The 21,761-nt window shown below is 43.8% G+C and overlaps 1 pseudogene; it reads left to right on the top strand.

The window, feature by feature from the left end:
- The first annotated feature begins 207 nt into the window (after positions 1 to 207).
- On the top strand, positions 208 to 21,253 carry LOC123990203 (annotated as a pseudogene).
- The last annotated feature ends 508 nt before the right edge of the window (positions 21,254 to 21,761 follow it).

Raw genomic sequence — 21,761 nt, 5'->3', positions numbered from 1 at the left:
CCGTGGTGGGGTAGCCAGGTGGAAAGCATGGCCAGCCATAGAAAAATGCTTATTGAAATTCTCGATTATCGTAGATTTATCGGTGGTGACAGTGTTTCCTAGCCTCAGTGCAGTGGGCAGATGGGAGGAGGTGCTCTTATTCTCCATGGACTTTACAGTGCCCCACCACCATCCCTCCCAGCCCCTGGCCCTTCTAAACTTGAGAGCATGCTGGCCACACTGAGTGTTGCAAAGACCTCTGGCCACAGTGTGTACCTGTTTTGCTGTGGCAACTCCATCAGACAGCATCAGGGCATTCTGCAGGAGGGCTACACCCAGTACCACGCTGACAAATACCACGATACTGACAATCCCAATGTGAGTTTCCAACACTGCTGCTGCTCCCCATGTTGAGTGGAGTTGTTTCAGAGCTGTGTTTGGTCTCATACCACTTGTCATGTCACTTTGTGTAAAATGTATCTGTAAAAAGTGCTAGACAAAACAATTGATAGATTAGTTGAGAGATTGATAGATTTTTGTGTCTCTCGTCTCCAGGGCATAATCAATATGGGCACCAGTGAGAACAAGCTGTGCTATGATCTGCTTCACAAACAGGTGAGAAAGGTGTCATGGTTCCACCTGTCACCATAGGGCAGCAGAGACTGTTCTAGATACATTAACGACAATCGTGTGTCCAATTTACTCATTGTCATTTTCTTGTTAAAAGAGCTGTGTTTTATGTTGTCTTTTGCTGAAGCTTTTATTGTTTAACCTATACGTTAGTTTCCTGAGTGAGTTTGAAACTTAGTGTTTATTGTTTTTTCAAGTATACTGTGATCCTGTGGCTACCGTTTCTCAGTAAAGTATTATGTTTATCCTCAACCACTGATGCCTTGTATGGTCTCTTCTCTGTCCAACCTTACCATGTCACAGCAAGCTTCTGCCACAACATGGAACCAGCATATATCACCCAGATCAAGAATGTTGTGATCCACCAAGGGGCACTGCTGGGGCGGCAGCAAGAACAACTCTCCAAGTTGTTCCCTGTTTCATTGCCCAGTGCTACAGGCGTCGCGTCGCCGTAGTTCCTCCAGGGAACCTGCACCGGGAATCCAAGATCCCAGCCCTGAGCAGTATGACAGCCACCTGGGAGGATGCAATGGGTTCCTCACTCAGTGTTCTCTGGTGTTCGAGCTATAGTCCTCCTTGTTCCACACCGATCGGTCCATGATTGCCTACATCATCTCTCTACTCCCGGGCAAAGCCCTGGCGTAGGAAACGGTGGTGTGGGAACAGCTACACCATATTAGCCTTCATTGTCGAGCTGCAACAAGTCTACGACCACCCAGTCGACAGACGAGAAGCGGCCAGCCGACTGTTCAACATCCACCAAGGGGCCAGACCTGTGGCTGACTCCGCCATTGTGTTCCGCACCCTCGCTGCCGAGAGTTGGTGGGATACGGAGGCCCTAGTCACCACTTTCCACCAGGGTTTGTCTTCCTCCATCAAGGATGAACTGGCCTCTCGGGAACTGGGAGAGGACCTCGAGTCCCTGATAACGCTGGCAATCAGGATCGACAACCGCCTCAGAGAACGTGTGAGACAGCACCTTTTTGACACCACGCAAGTATCCCAGGTTCCTGAGCACCCCAAGCCCCCCGAACCCAGCATTGAGGAGCCCATGCAGCTGGGAAGCACACGTCAGCCCACAGGTGCGTGACAGGCGCATGCGTGAAGGCTGCTGCCTCTACTGCAGAGGTCTCGGCCATCTCCGTGCTACATGCCCAGAGCTGACGCGAGGGCTCGCCAGGACTAGGGGAGACCCTGAAGAGCTGTGCAGTTACCTTCCGGCTACCCAGTCACCGCATGTCACTACCCACAACCCTCCACTGGGACAACCATCATCACCAGATTCAAGCATTTGTAGACTCCTGGGCCACAGATAATTTCATTGATCACGACTTCACCAGAGAATGACAAATCCCCTGCGTGAAGTGTCCCATTCCTCTGCCAATTCAAGCCCTTGATGGACTGCTCCGGTCAGGTGGAATATCAGACCAAGTCCATTCTACTTCAGGTTGGGGTGAACCACTCAGAGACTCTTGGTTTTCTTTTGATCATTGCTCCTGAGAACCCCCTTATCCTAGGGTACACCTGGCTAGCGCTACATAACACACTATTCTCCTGGTCCACGGGACACCTACTAGACTGGGGTAAGGACTGCCAGACTAAATGTCTTAAGACCCCCACCAAGAGCCTTGCCGTGTCCTCCTGCATCCATTGAAGACCAAGACTTCTCCACTCTCCCTCCCGAATACTTCAACCTCCGGGAGGCCTTTAGTAAGAGGCAAGCCCCCATCCTTCCCTCCCATTGTCCACGTGACTCTGCCATATAACTCCTACCCGGCTCCACACCTCCCGGGGCTGTCTGTACTCCCTCTCGACCCCACTTTAAACAATGCTACCTAATATAATGTTTACATACCCTACATTATTCATATCATATGCATACGTAGATACTGTACTCTATATCATCTACTGCATCCTTATGTAATACATGTATCACTAGCCACTTTAACTATGCCACTTTGTTTACATACTCATCTCATATGTATATACTGTACTTGATACCATCTACTGTATCTTGCCTATGCTGCTCTGTACCATCACTCATTCATATATCTTTATGTACATATTCTTTATCCCCTTACACTGTGTATAAGACAGTAGTTTTGGAATTGTTAGTTAGATTACTTGTTGGTTATTACTGCATTATCGGAACTAGAAGCACAAGCATTTCGCTACACTCGCATTAACATCTGCTAACCATGTGTATGTGACAAATAAAATTTGATTTGATTTTGATTTGAAGCAGCACGGACAATTACATCCCGGAGTCGCTGGAGGCAGGTTTCATTCGCCCCTCTACATCCCCAGCTGGTGCAGGTTTCTTCTTTTTGGGTAAGAAGGATGGAGGCCTGTGTCCTTGCATCGATTACAGAAGGCTGAACCGGATTATGATCAATAATCGTTAACCCTACCCCTGATGTCCGCCTCCTTGGAGTTGGCCCAAGGGGCCGAATTCTTCACCAAACGGGACCTCCTCAACGCTGAGTGAGAGTCAGGGAGGGAGATGAGTGGAAAAATGCCTTTAACTTCACTAGGGTTGGGGGCAGTATTCAGAATTTTGGATGAAAACTGTGCCCAAATTAAACTGCCTGCTACTTAGGCCCATAAGCTAGGATATGTATATAATTGGTAGATTTGGATAGAAAACACTCTAGTTTCCAAAACTGTTAAAACAATGTCTGTGCAGGATCGGGAGCGCGCATTTCTTGTTTCTCCTTTTCTATTCAAGAAGCTTTTGTCCAGTTGAAATAATATTTATTATTTATGACAAAAACAACCTGAAGATTGATTTTAAACATCGTTTGACATGTTTCTACTAACTTTTATTGTACTTCTTTGACTTTTCGTCTTGATATTGAGAGCGCGCATTGCGCCTTTTGGATTTCTGAACTAAACGCACCAACAAACAGAGTTAAAAAAAAAAACAGACACTGTGGTTGGATTTACAAGACGTTTATCTTTAAAATGGTGTATAATACTTGTATGTTTGAGGAATTTTAATTATGGGATTTTGCGCCCTGCAATTTCACTGGCTATTTTCGAGGTGGGACGCACTTGTACCACAGAGGTTAACACCCCTAGGGGTCACTATGAGTATTTAGTTATGCTCTTCAGATTATCGAACTCACTGTCAGTCTTTCAAGCATTGACCAATGACGCTCTTAGGGACATGTTGAATCGGTTTGATTTTGTTTACCTCGACAACATCCTGATCTTCTCCAAAACCCTTCCAGAACACATACTGCATGTCCGCCAAGTCCTGAGACGCCTGCTGCAGAGCCAACTATATATCAAGATAGAAATGTTTGAGTTCCATGTATCCCAAGTTTCCTTCCTGGGTCACATTATCTCTACCGCAGACATCCAAATGGACCCCGTAAAGATTGAGGCAGTCGCCGACTGGCCCCGTCTCACCTCACTCAAGCAGGTCCAGTGGTTCCTCGGGTTTGCCAATTTTTACAGGTGTTTTCATGCGCAACTTTGGTGCTGTGGTAGCACCTCTCACGGTCCTAACCCGCAAATTTCAGACCCGTTTTTGCTGGACCCCCGAGGCTAACAGGGCATTCATGGAGCTCAAGGGACGTTTCACCTCTGGACCCATCTTTGTTCATGCTGATCCTACCATTTTCTTGTTTATTGTATTTACTTACGGATACCTAGAGGCATACTCCAACACTCAGACATCATTTACAAATGAAGCATTTGTGTTTAGTGAGTCTGTCAGATCAGAGGCAGTAGAGATGCCAAGGGGGATCTCTTGAGAAGTGCGTGAATTGGACCATCTTCCTGTACTGCTAAGCATTCAAAATGGAACTAGTACTTTTGTGTGTCAGGGAAAATGTATGGAGTAAAAGGTACATTATGTTCTTTTTAGTAACGTAGTAAAGTAAAAATTTATCCAAAATATGAACATTAAAGTACAGATACCCCAAAAAATACTGAAGTAGTACTTAGGTATTTTTACTTAAGTACTTTACACCACTGCTTATCACTGACTGTGTCAATTAGAATGAACCATTTATTCTATGGTGTTGACCAGCAAGTGGGATGTCCATTAGAGAGGTGGTTCTGTACTTACCATAGCTATATTTAATCTGTGGCCCTGTGCATGACACTCCTATTGAATGTAACCGTTCTCTCTCTGTCCAGAAAATGAATCCCTTTTGTGTCCCTCACTGCCACAGATGACCCAGCTTGACATGCAACATATCGACCCATCCTTGCTGTAGTATCATGACTGGAAAGGCCACCACTTGTAAGAAATCTCCTTGTATATGACTCCATATGTCATGTGTTATTTGAAAAGGATGGTTATGGTACATGTATTCATTAGAGACATTTAAACTACAATTCGATAACAGGTTTATTACACAGAAGGAAGATGTTTATTAGAGCAGCGATTAGGATGATGGTGATGGTAATAGTGGTGGGGGAGATGATGATGACGACGACGATATCCGATCTGTAGTCTGAGAGAAGAGGTGTCCAGGTTCTTGTCTCACTACTGTGGTTTCCTGACCCAGGTGAGTAAACTGCCTCTCCTTAGCCCTTGTACTGTATAATGGCTCTAGTCTAGTGTATAATCCTGGCCTTTAAGGAGTGCTGTGATTTCTAGACTACTTCATTATATTATTACTGTATTATAAGTATAGTGACTCATTTAGGCTTTTGATACCAGTGGACTCGACTCAATTATTGACTTTCATTTACCACATTAATGACAGTAAAAGTGCTTAGGCCCACAGAAAATGGAATGTATTCATCAAGGATTGGAGGCTATTAATCCATGGGTATGAATAGTTACAATGACCAAGGCGGCTGCTGATTGGCAGAATACCCGGGTGCAAGGTGGTTGGGAGTTGTCAACAAAGCAGCATGAAAGAAATATGATGCCAAGTTTTTGAACTACCAGTAGTTTCTTTGAGACAATATATAAAGTGATCTGTGCATTTGAACAACAGCATAAATACACCTATTTCGCTTTTGCATGTCAAAAACTGAATGACAACTGCTGCACGTTGCCACTGTTTTGAACAGATTAGCTGATACTATTTAGAACGAGCAGCCAGCTCACGAACGAACGAGTGCACCAGGGAGAAAGGTTGTCACTAGTTACCACAGCTACAAAGTCGTATAGCCTGCCTATTTCTAAAATGTCTCTTATGTCATTTTAAACCTAACCCTAACATTAAGCACACTGCTAACCTTATGTCTAACCCTAACCTTAACTTAAGACACAAAAAGTCAATTTTGAAGGCCGAGGAACAGTGGGTTAACTGCCTTGTTCAGGGGCAGAATGACAGATGTTAGCTCAGGGATTCAATCTTGCAACCTTTCGGTTACTAGTTCAACGCTCTAACCACTAGGCTAGAGGTAGCCTAGTACCAGTTAAAAAAAAATTATTTCTTATATCTCACTTCAAAAAATGATTTGTGAATCTGTTGAGACCGAACTGCTAGAGCGACAGCTAAAATGGCTTTGAAAAAAATATGATTTCAGCTAATAGGGGGAAGTATCTAACAAAATAACTACATGATGGCATTCGCTGATCGTCAACTATTTACATATAGTAGATGTTTCGGTACATTTGTGGAGAACATTTGTACTTACTCAACCTTTTAAATCATGAAGAATGTTTTTACTCATAAAGCTAGTGTCTTATTTGTGTGTGTGTGGGTTCAGGTTGTGGTGATGAATGGCTGTGGCTCCCTCTTCTCATCCATAGCCGCAGTGCTTTGTGACCTGCAAGGTTAGTTCAACTCACTTAAAGTACACTCAAATAGTATGTCCAGTTGTTTCACCTATGGATTGCATAATATACTGTAACTGAACCTTTAAATGTCACCCATGCCTTATCATACAGCAGGGTAGCCTAGTGGTTAGGGTGTTGGACTAGTAACCGAAAGGTTGCAAGTTCAAATCCCCGAGCTGACAAGGTACAAATCTGGCATTCTGCCCCTGAACAGGCAGTTAACCCATTGTTCCTAGGCTGTCATTGAAAATAAGAATTTGTTCTTAACTGACTTGCCTAGTTAAATAAAGGTAAAATATATATATTTTTAAATACTGTGAAATACATGGTACTGTATTTAATTAATGGGCTTTGAGTTTGTTAGAGAGGTGTACTCAGACTCAGTGTGTGTGTTTTAGATGCAATCCTTATTTCAACGCCATTCTATAGTGGGCACTGAGGATGTGCATCCCTACAGTGGTGTTCGGCTCTTCTATGTTCATCTCGACTGTGAGGTAGGCCTTAATTCTTAACAATATATGGTATACAATATACAGTGCATCCGGGAAGGCTTTCTCCACATATTGTTACGTTACAGCCTTATTCTAAAATGTATTAAATAAATGTTTTTCCTCATCAATCTACACACAATGCCCTGTAATGACAAAGCAAAAACAGATTTTTAGACATTTTTGCAAATGTATAAAAAAATAAAACAGAAATTCCTGATTTACAAAAGTATTCGGACCCTCTGCTATGAGACTCAAAATTGAGCTTACGTGAGTCTTGTTTCCATTGATCATCCTTGAGATATTTCTACAACTTGATTTGAGTCCACCTGTGGTAAATTAAATTGATTGGACATGATTTTGAAAGGCACACCTGTCAATATAAGGTCCCACAGTTGACAGTGCATGTCAGAGCAAAACCCGATCCATGAGTTCGAAAGAATTGTCCGTAGAGCTCCGAGACAGGATTGTGTTGAGGCACAGATCTGGGGAAGGGCACCAAAACAGTTCTGCAGCATTGAAGGTCCCCAAGAACACAGTGGCCTCCATCGTTCTTAAATGGAAGAAGTTTGGAACCTCCAAGACTTTTCCTAGAGCTGGCCACCCGGCCAAACTGAGCAATCGGGGGAGAAGGGCCTTGGTCAGGGAGCTGGTCACTCTAACAGAGCTCCAGAGTTCCTCTGTGGAGATGGGAGACCCATCCAGAAGGACAACCATCTCTGCAGCACTCCACCAATCAGGCCTTTATTTTAGAGTGGCCAGATGAAAGCCATTCCTCAGTAAAAGGCACATGACAGCCTGCTTGGAGTTTGCCAAAAGGCACCTAAAGACTCTCAGACCATGATAAACAAGATTCTCTGGTCTGATTAAACCAAGATGGAACTCTTTGGCCTAAATGTCAAGTGTCACAATTGGAGGAAACCTGGCACCATCCCCACTGCGAAGCATGGTGGTGGCAGCATCATGCTGTGGAGGTTTTTTTCAGAGGCAGTGACTAGGAGATTTGTCAGAATCGAGGTAAAGATGAGAGGAGCAAAGTACAGAGAGATCCTTGATCCAGACCGCTCAGGACCTCAGACATTGGGCAAAGGGTCAACTTCCAATAGGGGAACAACCTTAAGCACACAGCCAAGACAATGCAGGAGTGGCTTTGGGACAAGTCTCTCAATGTCCTTGAGTTGCCCAGCCAAATTCTGGACTAAGACACGATTTGAACATCTCTGGAGAGACCTGAAAATAGCTGTGCAGCGATGCTCCCCATCCAACCTGACAGAGCTTGAGAGGATCTGCAGAGAAGAATGGTGAAAAACTCCCCAAATACAGGCCTGCCAAGCTTGTAGCCTCATACCCAAGATGACTCGAGACTGTAATCACTGCCAAAGGTGCTTCAGCAAAGTACTGAGAATGAATACTTATGTAAATGTTATATTTCAGTTTAATTTGTATACATTTTCAAAAATATCTAAAAACCTGTTTTTGCTTTTTCATTGTGGGGTACTGTTTGTGGATTGATCGGGGAGGGCGACAATTTAATTAATTTTAGAATAAGGTAACAAAATGTGGAAACGGTCAAGGGGTCTGAATGCACTGTACCACCCTCGGTTGTATTTGTTGTGTGCTTATTGTGTGTGTTTAACCTTTTGGCAGTCGGCCTTTCCACCTCGCTGTGGAAACACTGGAGAAAGCTATGGGGAAGGCCACTAGCGAGGTAACCCCCCCTACCCCCCAACCCAACCTAAATAGTTATCAATTCATAAATTAAGATAGAGGCACTAGAATCATCATCGGTACAACTGTCCCTTGTTGTGTTCCTGCCAGGGAGTGAATGTCAGAGTCATGATCCTGGTGAACTCCCATAACCCCCTGGCTGAGGTCCACTCCCCTCAGGACTGGCTTCCTGAAGTTTGTCACGAGGTAATTTATTTTCCTCACACCAGATTTCCATATTGTACAATATGTTTTCCCTCAGCGCATAAAATGCCCAAGTATCATGACTGTAGTTTTACTGTAAAGTATAACTAAGGGCTGAGGACTCTCCCAAAACCATCTGTTCTAGTTTTAGTGGCACTCTCAGCATTAACACCCCCTACAGACCTACTACCCATGCACTGAGTTGCAGTAGCCATAAACCAGCCCTGTTCTGTTACACACTGCTCCCTCAGGCTGTCTACCGATAGTGTTTAAAATGCCTGCTTGCATTGCCTTTGTAATAAAGAACAATAAACATCGTAAAACAGTGCAATACAAATTAATAATACATTATTTCGCTTTTCCTCCCTGTTCCCTCCTTTCCTTCCCCCTGTCTCAGGCATGAGTTGCACACCATTGTAGATGAGGTGTACATGCTGACGGTGTATAAAGAGACAGCCACCTTCCACAGTGTCCTTAGCATGGAGAGGTATGACACACACACACGCAAACCCTTCTTATTGAATGTACATTAACAATGTTGTGCTTGCAACTTGCTGGACTGACAGAGAACACATGTGATGTGGGGTATCAGCAAGGTTTGAGTCTAAAGTGAGTGTGTGTGCGTTTGCCTGCACATGCGTACAGTGCATCCGGAAAGTATTCAGAACCCTTGACTTTTTCCACATTCTATTACATTACAGCCTTATTCTAAAATGTATTAAATTGTTTTTTCCCTCATCAATCTACACACCATACCCGATAATGAAAAAGCAAAAACTGTTTAAAAAAAAAAATGTTTGCAAATTAAAAATGAATAAAAAACGGAAATATGACGTTTACATAAGTATTCAGACCCTTTACACAGTACCTTGTTGAAGCACCTTTGGTAGCGATTACAGCCTCGATTATTCTTGGGTATCACGCTATAAGTTTGGCACAGCTGTATTTGGGGAGTTTCTTCCATTCTTCTCTGCAGACCCTTTAAGCTTTGTCTGGTTGGATGGGGACTGTCTTCTTTCCCTCGATCCTGACCAGTCTCCCAGTCCCTGCCGCTGAAAAACATCCACACAGCATGATGCTGCCACCACCATGCTTCACTGTAGGGATGGTGCCAGGTTTCCTCCTGGCATTCAAGCCAAATAGTTCAATTTTGGATTCATTAGACCAGAGAATCTTCTTTCTCATGGTCTGAGTCCTTAGGTGCCTTTGGCAAACTCTAAGCGGGCTGTCATGTGACTCTTACTGAGGAGTGGCTTCTGTCTGGCCACTCTACCATAAAGGCCTGGTTGGTGGAGTGCTGCAGAGATGGTTGGTTCTCCCATCTCCACAGAGGAACTCAGGAGCTCTGTCAGAGTGACCATCGGGTTCTTGGTCGCCTCCCTGACCAAGGCCCTTTTCCCCCGATTGCTCAGTTTATTTTTGGTGGTTCCAAACTTCTTCAAGTTAAGAATGATGGAGGCCACTGTGTTCTTAGGGAACTTCAATGCTGCAGAAGTTTTTTGGTACCCTTCCCTAGATCTGTGCCACGACATAATTCTGTCTCTGAGCTCTACGGACAATTCCTTCGACCTCATGGCTTGGTCTTTGCTCTGCACTTTCAACTGTGGGACCTTAGACAGGTGCGGACCTTTCCAAATCATGTCCAATCAATTGAATTTACTATAGGTAGAGTCAAAGCAAGTTGTAGAAACATCTCATGGATGATCAATGGAAACAGGATGCACCTGAGCTTAATTTCGAGTCTCATAGCAAAGTGTCTGAATATTTACAGTGGGGCAAAAAAGTATTTAGTCAGCCACCAATTGTGCAAGTTCTCCCACTTAAAAATATAAGAGAGGCCTGTAATTGTCATCATAGGTACACTTCAACTATGACAGACAAAATGAGAAAAATAAATCCAGAAAATCACATTGTAGGATTTTTAATGAATTTATTTGCAAATTATGGTGGAAAATAAATATTTGGTCAATAACAAAAGTTTATCTCAATACTTTGTTATATACCCTTTGTTGGCAATGACAGAGGTCAAACGTTTTCTGTAAGTCTTCACAAGGTTTTCACACATTGTTGCTGGTATTTTGGCCCATTCCTCCATGCAGATCTCCTCTAGAGCAGTGATGTTTTGGGGCTGTTGCTGGGCAACAGGGACTTTTAACTCCCTCCAAAGATGTTCTATGGGGTTGAGATCTGGAGACTGGCTAGGCCACTCCAGGACCTTGAAATGCTTCTTACGAAGCCACTCCTTTGTTGCCCGGGCGGTGTGTTTGGGATCATTGTTATGCTGAAAGACCCAGCCACGTTTCATCTTCAATGCCCTTGCTGATGGAAGGAGGTTTTCACTCAAAATCTCACGATACATGGCCCCATTCAATCTTTCCTTTTCACGGATCAGTCGTCCTGGTCCCTTTGCAGAAAAACAGCCCCAAAGCATGATGTTTCCACCCCCATGCTTCACAGTAGGTATGGTGTTCTTTGGATGCAACTCAGCATTCTTTGTCCTCCAAACACGACGAGTTGAGTTTTTACCAAAAAGTTATTTTTTGATTTCATCATATGACATTCTCCCAATCTTCTTCTGGATCATCCAAATGCTCTTTAGCAAACTTCAGACGGGCCTGGACATGTACTGGCTTAAGCAGGGGGACACTTCTGGCACTGCAGGATTGGAGTCCCTGGTGGCGTAGTGTGTTACTGATGGTAGGCTTTGTTACTTTGGTCCCAGCTCTCTGCAGGTCATTCACTAGGTCCCCCCGTGTGGTTCTGGGATTTTTGCTCACCGTTCTTGTGATCATTTTGACCCCACGGGGTGAGATCTTGCGTGGAGCCCCAGATCGAGGGAGATTATCAGTGGTCTGGTATGTCTTCCATTTCCTAATAATTGCTCCCACAGTTGATTTCTTCAAACCAAGCTGCTTACCTATTGCAGATTCAGGCTTCCCAGCCTGGTGCAGGTCTACAATTTTGTTTCTGGTGTCCTTTGACAGCTCTTTGGTCTTGGCCATAGTGGAGTTTGGAGTGTGACTGTTTGAGGTTGTGGACAGGTGTCTTTTATACTGATAACAAGTTCAAACAGGTGCCATTAATACAGGTAACGAGTGGAGGACAGAGGAGCCTCTTAAAGAAGAAGTTACAGGTCTGTGAGAGCCAGAAATCTTGCTTGTTTGTAGTTGACCAAATACTTATTTTCCACCAGAATTTGTAAATCAATTCATTAAAAATCCTACAATGTGATTTTCTGGATTTTTTCTCTCATTTTGTCTGTCATAGTTGAAGTGTACCTGTGATGAAAATTACAGGCCTCTCTCATCTTTTTAAGTGGAAGAACTTGCACAATTGGTGGCTGACTAAATACTTTTTTGCCCCACTGTAAATATTTTATGCATTTTAGAATGAGACTATAACTTAATACAATTTGGAAAAAGTCAAGGGGTCTGAATAATTTCCAAATGCACTGTGTGTGAGTGCATGAGCATACGTGTCTGAATGTGTTTGTACATACATGTTGTTGTGGGGACTATCTGGCCCCCCGCTTAGATTCATGCCTGTCTCATTTGTGTTGTCCTTGTGCAGGACTTTGCGATGGCAGGGTATGTGTGGGAATTGTGTACTCTGACAACAGGGACTTGGTCGAAGCTCTGGATAAGCTGTGGATGTTCCACGGTGTCCCTGATACAATACAGCATCAGATGGCAAGGCTGCTCCAGGACAGGTGAACGGACACACACTCACACTAGATGAGAGGACATACTATATCACCCTGATTAGAGAGTTTAACATACCTGTTTGCTATTGTAGATTGGATCGATGGGATATTTCTTCCATATAACAGGCTGAGAATGCAGGCCGCTCACATGAATGAGGAGCTACAGAGCCTGGGAGTCCACTACCTCCACCAGCCTGCTGGCTTCTACATCTGGGCTGACCTCAGGAAGGTAAGGACACTGACACAGGGTTGGGGTTAGAAGACTGGATAGTGAGGAGATGCTGTCTTGGTTCTTCCTGACATGGTTGCTCCTCTCTCTCTTTCTTTCTCGCTCTCTCTCAATTTAATAGACTTGATTGACATGGCAAGTTAAATTTACTTACATTGTCAAAGTACACATGTAACAACAATGGTCGGACTAACAGTAATAAAGCAATAATAATAGTAGGCCTAGTAGTAGTGGTAATGATAATAACATTAACAGCAACTACAACAACAACATCTCTCTCTCCTTCCTCCCCCTGTCTGTCAGTACCTGCGTGAACCATCGTTTGTGGAGGAGCTGTCTCTGTGGAGGTGTTTACTGAAATACAAGGTGGTGCTGAGCTGTGGCCAAGCCTTCCACTGCTACACTCCTGGCTGGTTCTGCATCGTCTTCACCGACCGACATCAATACCTGACGCTCGGTACCTTCATCAATGACTTCATCTGTTTTTCTCCTCTCATGACGATAGAAACAGGAAACATATTTAGCCTTTTTTTCCTCCTCTCTTTCTACTCCCTTTCTCTGTCCTGTTTTCCTTTACTTGCCATATCTTCATTGTGTTATGTGTGGTTGTTATAGGCATGCAGAGGATCAGGAAGGCCCTGGAGGAGACAGATAAGACCACATCCACCCCTGACATAGGCACAACCAAAGAGGCCACCGAGAAGGAAGGGACAAAGATGACATCAAAGCGGGACACAACAGGCTCACACAAAGCTGTGGCTGTCAAGTCAACACCCTTGCCCAAGAACAGCTCATCATCAGAAGAGCCAGGGGAGAAGGATAACCCCGACCCTGATGCCATCCCATTAGCCAATGAAGACTTTGTCTTGCTGGACTGCTAGACGTCCCATCCCACAGGCAGTCTGGACTCCCTGATTGGTGCCCTGAGGCAACAGATCCGCTCCTCTGATTGGCTGGAGAAGAACACTCCTGAACTCTCAGCCGGGCAGGAACCAGAGCTGCTAGATGTGTTCAAAGGGTTTTTATTTATTTTGACTATTTCCTATATTGTAGAATAATAGTGAAGACATCAGAACTATGAAATAACAGATATGGAATCATGTAGTAACGCAAAGTTTTAAACAAAATATTTCATATTTGAGATTCTTCAAAGTAGCCACCCTTTGCCTTGATGACAGCTATGCACACTCTTGACATTCTCTCAACCACCTTCATGAGGAATGCTTTTCTAACAGTCTTGGAGTTCCCACATATGCTGAGTACTTGTTGGCTGCTTTTCCTTCCCTCTGCGGTCCAACTCATCCCAAACCATCTCAATTGGGTTGAGATCAGGTTATTGTGGATGCCAGGTCATCTGATGCAGCACTCATCACTCTCCTTGGTCAAATAGCCCTTACACAGCCTGGAGGTGTGTTTTGAGCCATTGTTCTGATAAAAAACAAATGATAGTCCCACTAAGTGCAAACTAGATGGGATGGCGTATCTCTGCAAGAATGCTGTGGTAGCCATGTTGGTTAGGTGTGTCTTGAATTCTAAATAAATCACAGACAGTGTCACCAGCTCCTCCATGCTTCACGGTGGGAGTCACACATGCAGAGATCATCCGTTCACCTACTCTGCGTCTCACAAAGACACGGTGGACTCATCAGACCAAAGGACAGATTTCCACCGGTCTAATGTCCATTGCTTGTGTTTCTTGGCCCAAGCAAGTCTCTTCTTATTGGTGTTGTTTAGTAGTGGTTTCTTTGCAGCAATTCGACCATGAAGGCCTGATTCACACTGTCTCCTCTGAACAGATGATGTTGAGATGTGTCTGTTACTTGAACTATGTGAAGCATTTATTTGGGCTTCAATTTCTGAGACTGGTAACTCTAATGAACCTATCTTCTGCAGCAGAGCTAACTCTGGGTCTTCCTTTCCTGTGATGGTCCTCATGAAAGCCAGATTCATCATAGCGCTTGATGATTTATGCGACTACACTTGAAGAAACTTTCAAAGTTACTCAAAATGTGGAGAAAGTCAAGTGGTATGAATACTTTCTGAAGGCACTGTAGATTTGTTTGAGAATTTAAAACACAATACAACGACATGTGTGGACAATGCATTTAAAATCAGAGGATTACTCAAAAACGTTTGAGAAAATATTTATATCGCTCTGCAATTTCCTGCTTGCTAAAATTCAAATAGTTCCCCTACTTTCAGTTTGTGACAAAACAGAGATTAATTGTACCATGGAAACAGCTGTGAAATATCTTTTCAATAACTTAAAATATTGTATTTTCAGTTTATTGAAGATTGTGTACAAAACCGAAAGTAAATGATGCAGAAAATAAACCTCTGAACGGGAAGCATATGGAGTTGAAGTCGGAAGTTTACATACACCTTAGCCAACTACATTTAAACTCAGTTTTTCACAATTCCTGACATTTAATCCTAGTACAAATTCCCTGTTTTAGGTCAGTTAGGATCACCACTACACCTTTCACCAAGAATGTGAAATGTCAAAATAATAGTAGAGAGAATGATTTCAGCTTTTTTTTCCTTCATCACATTCCCAGTGGGTCAGACGTTTACATACACTCAATTAGTATTTGGTAGCATTGCCTTTAAATTGTTTAACTTGGGTCAAACATTTCGGCTAGCCTTCCACAAGCTTCCCACAATAAGTTGGGTAAATTTTGGCCCATTCCTCCTGACAGAGCTGATGTAACTGAGTCAGATGTGTAGTCCTCCTTGCTCGCACACACTTTTTCAGTTCTGTCAACAAATGTTCTATAGGATTGAGGTCAGGGCGTTGCAATGGCCACTCCAATACCTTGATTTTGTTGTCTTTAAGCCATTTGCCACAACTTTGGAAGTATGCTTGGAGTCATTGTCCATTTGGAAGACCCATTTGCGAGCAAGCTTTAACTTCCTGACTGATGTCCCGAAATGTTGCTTCAATATATCCACATAATTGTCCTGCCTCATGATGCCTTCTATTTTGTGAAGTGCACCAGTCCCTCCTGCAGGAAAGCACCCCCACAACATGATGCTGCCACCACTGTGTTTCACGGTTGGGATGGTGGTGTTCGGCTTGCAAGCCTCCCCCTTTTTCCTCTAAACATAACAATGGTCATTATGGCCAAACGGTTCTATTTCTGTTTCATCAGACCAGAGGACATTTCTTCAAAAAGTACAATCTTTGTCGCCATGTACAGTTGAAAACTGTAGTCTGGCTTTTTTATGGAGGTTTTGCAGCAGTGGCTTCTTCCTTGCTGAGCGGCCTTTCAGGTTATGTCGATATAGGACTAATTTTACTGTGGATATATATACTTTTGTGCTTGTTTCCTCATGAATCTTCACAAGGTCCTTTGCTGTTATTCTGGGATTGATTTGCACTTCTCACAAGTATTTTCATCTCTTGGAGACAGAACGTGTCTCCTTCCTGAGCGGTATGACGGCTGCGTGGTCCCATGGTGTTTATACTTGCATACTATTGTTTGTACAGATGACCGTGGTACCTTCAGGCCTTGAAATACACCCACAGGTACACCTTAAATTGACTCAAATGATGTCAATGAGCCTATCAGAAGCTTCTAAAGCCATGACATCATTTTCTGGAATTTTCTAAGCTGTTTAAAGGCACAGTCAACTTACTGTATGTAAACTTCTGACCCACTGGAATTGTGATACAGTGAAATAATCTGTTTGTAAACAATGGTTGGTAAAAATTACTTGTGTCATGCGCAAAGTAGATGTTTTTACCGAATTGCCAAAACAAGTAATTTTTTTTTAACCCCCCTTTTTTCTCCCCAATTTCGTGGTATCCAATTGTTAGTAGCTACTATCTTGTCTCATCGCTACAACTCCCGTACTGGCTCGGGAGAGAGGAAGGTTGAAAGTCATGCGTCCTCCACGCATCCAACCTGGAAGCCAGTGCACCAATTTGTAGGAGGAAACACCGTGCACCTGACATTCTTGGTTAGCGCGCACTGTGCCCAGCCGGCCACAGTTGTCGCTGGTGAGCAATGAGACAAGGATATCCCTTCCGGCCAATCCGGCCAATCCCTCCCTAACCCGGACCATGCTATGCCAATTGTGCACAGCCCCATGGACTTCCCGGTCGCGGCCGGTTACGACAGAGCCTGGGCGCGAACCCAGAACTAGTTTGTTAACAAGAAATTGGTGGAGTGGTTGGAAATCGAGTTTTAATGACTCCAACCTAAGTATGTATGTGAACTTCCGACTTTGACCGTAAATAGCCACATAGAACAGATAAACCGCTCCTTAGACCTGCTTTCAAGGAGAATGACAGATATATAACTGACATTTCTTTGTGATCTGTTTTCAAGTCACACAAAAAGTTAGATATTGCAGCTTTGAATAAATTGTTCATAAAAATGAATAAACATTTTGTGTGCTATTTGTTCTATACAAGACCAAGGTAATGTTGATTAGAAAATCTTTACTTAATCATCACTTGGTAGCAACCATACAGCTCCATTCAGTGCATAATAAGTCATCTCTAACTTGGCTCGCTAGCACTAGTATCACACTCAGATACACATAATAGCCATCTATTGGTTTGGCGACATCTCGTAACATCTTCCTTTACACAACAAATTAAGATTACTGCTCCCCGACTCATAAACAGGGTTAGACACTTGCCAGTGAAAACAGTACACTGTTAACAAAAAACACAACTGTGCTCTTATTCAAGTACCTTCAATAAGCATCAACTTTAAAGTCAATAAGCAGACTACCCTCTTCCCAAAAAAATATTCCCTCTTACTGCAAAAGATTAAACAACATAGTCTATGGAGTATCTCACGGGCTGCCTGATATTTTTCCTGGTTCTGGTTCTGGAGGCAGTGGGGCTGCTTCCATATCAGCAGTCTGTTGTTCACCACCTGCTTGGATGGCAGGTTCGTTCCATGGACCCCAGTCACCCTCATCCGTGTTTATTTGTTGGTCTTTCGGGGGGATCCTGAGTTGTTCAGTCACTGCACGGATGTCTTTTCTGTTTCTGCTGTATTTTTTACCATTCGCCAGTACTTCATTTGACCGGTCACTGAGATGATCAGTGCATATGTCCAGTGTCCAATTGCTGGCTGAGTTGTTGGGGTGGAGAAGAACCCTTACTGTTTGTCCTTGGATGATGTTTGGAATGTCGGTGGCACGTGTGCCATTGTCTTGCTGTCAGCCCTTTTTGCTTGTTTTCTTTGAATGACATTTTGTACCGCTTGGAGTTCGAGCAGATTTTTCATGATGGGTAAGATTGTGCGTCTGGACATGAGTCGCTGTACCGGAGAACTGTTAAGTCCCCCTATTGGAGTATTCCGCCATGTCAACACTGCATTCCATGGGTCTCGACCATCCATCGCAGACTTTTTTTAGAAGCGCTTTGGCAATTTTCCGCTCTGCCATTGCTTTGTCTGTGATACGGTGTTGATGTCGCATGTTTAAAGTCTCACTAATTAGCATATTTTTGAAAGTCCATTCTGGAGAACGGGGGAGGCATTATCAGAAACAACAGTGTGGGCAACGCCATGTCTGCTGAACTGCTTTTTGCAGCATTCAATGATGGTGTCTGATGTGGAGTCATTCACCTCGTCAAGCTCGCAGTAGTCCAAGAAATAATCGACCATGATGAGGTTGTTGTTTTTGTTGGCTGTGAGTAAGTCCATCGCGATCTTGGACCATGGGAGGGATTTGGTGGGTGATGAGTGTCTCCTTTTGTTCTCTCTTCTGGATGGAGTTGCAGGTGGCACATTTGCTGATAAAGATCTTTACGCCCTTTGTAATCCTTGGCCAGAAAACAGCATCACGTGCCTTTCTGAGACTGGCCTCTACACAGTGTATTTTATGTAGAAAATCAGCACGTAACATGTCAGGGATGAAGACCCTGTTTCCTTTAAATATCAGTACATTTTCTGTGGTGAGCTCTTCTTTGTACGTCCATAAATCTTTCAGTGCGTGACTCACAGCCTGTTTGGTTCCAAGCCAGCCTGTTTGGTTCCAAGCCTGATTTGTGTGTACAGAGCCTGAAACAGTGCGTCCTGGGAACAGTGTGCTTTGATTGACTCCATTGTCTTAGTTGAGATGTTGACATCACTGGTGTGATCCACCTGTTCCAGGTCAGTTGTGGATAGACCCATAGCGTAGACCATGGCTGGTGTTTTGCATTTCTCTCTGCTCTGTGGTTGATTGAGCGGTTCTGGACAGGAAGTCAGCTACATGTAGTTATTTTCCTTGTTTGTATTGCACATGGAGTTGGGATATTCAGCTACATGTAGTTATTTTCCTTGTTTGTATTGCACATGGAGTTGGTATATTTGTAGCCTTAGCAACATTCTCTGCAGTCGCTTGGGTGCTGTGAGTAGGGATTTCATGAATATCGTCTCAAGCGGTTTGTGGTTGCTGTGTATTGATTAACTCTCTGCCGTGTAGGTACTGGTCAAACTTGTCACAAGCAAAAACAATGGAGAGACATTCTTTCTCAATCTGTGCATATCTTTGTTCTGTCTGAGTCAATGTTCTGGAGGTAAATGCAACAGGTTGTCCTTTCTGTAGAAGGGCTGCGGCCAAACTGGCATCACACTGCAGTGTGACTTCTTCATTCAGGTTGTAGTATTTGAGCACTGGGTGTTGTGTGACTAACTGTTTGATCGTCTCAACTGCTGCGTCATGCTGTGATGGCCATGTCCAATCAATGTCCTTGTCAGTCAGTCTTCTGAGTGGCTCACACAAATCCAGATAGGCGGGGCATGAATAATGCTAGATATTGCACAAACTCCAACAGCCTCTGTAGTGACTTGACATCAGTCGGTGTATCCATGTTCTGAATGGCTGTTATTTTCTCTGGGTCAGGGTGACGGCCCTCTGTGGTGAGAAGATGACCCAAGTATGTCACACTCGGCAGCTTTAACCAGAGTTTATTTTTGTTCAGCTTCAGGTTGATATCTCTTGCTCTCTGCAGGAGAGAGCCATCTGCCATTGCCTTTTCGTTTCTGTCACCACATCCATAGAGTAGAATTTCTTCTGCGATCACACTCACTCTTTTTAGTCCCTGTAGTGCTTCACACTGTCTTCGCCGGTATTTTTCAGCTGCTGGCTTGATTCCAAATGGCATTCCTAGTCGTCTATATCATATCAAAGTTTATTTGTCACGTGCGCCGAATACAACAGGTGTAGTAGACCTTACAGTGAAATGCTTACTTACAGGCCCTAACCAATAGTGCATAAAATGTATTAGGTGAACAATAGGTAAGTAAAGAAATAAAAACAACAGTAAAAAGACAGTGAAGAACAGTAGCGAGGCTATATACAGTAGCGAGGCTATAAAAGAGGCAAGGCTACATACAGACACCGGTTAGATTGAGGTAGTATGTACATGTGATATGGTTAAAGTGACTATGCATATATGTTTAACAGAGAGTAGCAGTAGCGTAAAGAGAGGTTGGCGGGTGGTGGGTGGTGGGACACAATGCAGATAGCCTGGTTAGCCAATGTGCGGGAGCACTGGTTGGTCGGCCCAATTGAGGTAGTATGTACATATGTACATGAATGTATAGTAAAAGTGACTGTGCATACATGGTAAACAGAGAGTAGCAGCAGCGTAAAAGAGGGGTTGGGGGGGCACACAATCCAAATAGTCCGGGTAGCCATTTGATTACCTGTTCAGGAGTCTTATGGCTTGGGGGTAAAAATTGTTGAGAAGCCTTTTTGTCCTAGACTTGGCACTCTAGTACTGCTTGCCATGCGGTACTAGAGAGAACAGTCTATGGCTGGGGTCTTTGACAATTTTTAGGGCCTTCCTCTGACACCGCCTGGTGTAGAGGTCCTGGATGGCAGGCAGCTTAGCCCCAGTGATGTACTGGGCCGTACTCACTACCCTCTGTAGTGCCTTGCGATCGGAGGCTGAGCAATTTCTGTACCAGGCAGTGATGCAACCAGTCAGGATGCTCTCGATGTTGCAGCTGTTGAATCTTTTGAGGATCTGAGGACCCATGCCAAATCTTTTTAATTTCCGGAGGTGGAATACGCTTTGTTGTGCCCTCTTCACGACTGTCTTAATGTGTTTGGACCATTCCAGTTTGTTGATGATGTGGACACCAAGGAACTTGAATCTCTCAACCTGTTCCACTACAGCCCCATCGCTGAGAATGGGGGCGTACTCGGTCCTCCTTTTCCTGTAGTCCACAATCATCTCCTTAGTCTTGGTTATGTTTACAAACTCTGGTAAAGTGATTTACAGGTGACACTGTATGCTGGGCATTTGGCTTTGACATGTACTGAACCACAGTCTTGACAGGGTATGTCGTTTGGCATTCTGTTTCTTATTATCCCCTGTAAACTCTGTCTGTTTATGACCATATGTTTGGCATTTTGATTCTGAACGTCGCTCACGGGAGGTATAATGTACAATCTCTGGTTCACCTCCATCAATTTTCCTGTTTTGCCTTTGTGCTTGTTCACTTGAACGACACAAGGCAATAGCTTTGTTCAGTGTGAGTTTCGGTTCTCTGAGCATGTGCAGCTATATCTTTAGTGCCTATGACAAGCCTGTCACGGACTAGTTCCTCTCGTAATATGCCAAATTCACATCTGCTATCTTTCTCAGATTTGCAGTGTACTGCTCTGTTGTTTCACATTGACTTTGTTGACAAGCATTAAACATGTACCTCTCATAGATCACGTTCCTGGATGGCTCAAAGTGTTTCTGTGGCACCTTTACCGGGTCAGTTCTCTCTGCTATGCCTCTGTAAGAGATTACATTCCTTTCTCATTACGGTTAGCAGAGTTGCTTTGCGGACTTTTGCTTGCTTTTTTGTCCAGACTGGTAGCTAATCTCATAGTTTTATCATTGTGCTCGAAAAAATGTCAAGTTGTTGTATGTATCACCCTTCATGTCCATAGGCTCTGGTACTGGAATGACTTATTTATTGTGTACAAGACCAAGGTAAGGTTGATTAGAAAGCCTTTACTTAAGCATCACTCGGTAGCATGCATCCAGCTCCATTCAGTGCATAGTAAGTCATCTCTAACTTGGCTCGCTAGTACTATATAGTATCACACTCAGGTACA

The sequence above is a fragment of the Oncorhynchus gorbuscha genome, linkage group LG02, assembly GCF_021184085.1.
Source record: "Oncorhynchus gorbuscha isolate QuinsamMale2020 ecotype Even-year linkage group LG02, OgorEven_v1.0, whole genome shotgun sequence".
Lineage (NCBI taxonomy): Eukaryota > Metazoa > Chordata > Actinopteri > Salmoniformes > Salmonidae > Oncorhynchus > Oncorhynchus gorbuscha.
Note: the sequence above shows the minus strand (reverse complement) of the source record. Positions and strands in the feature narration are given on the sequence as shown.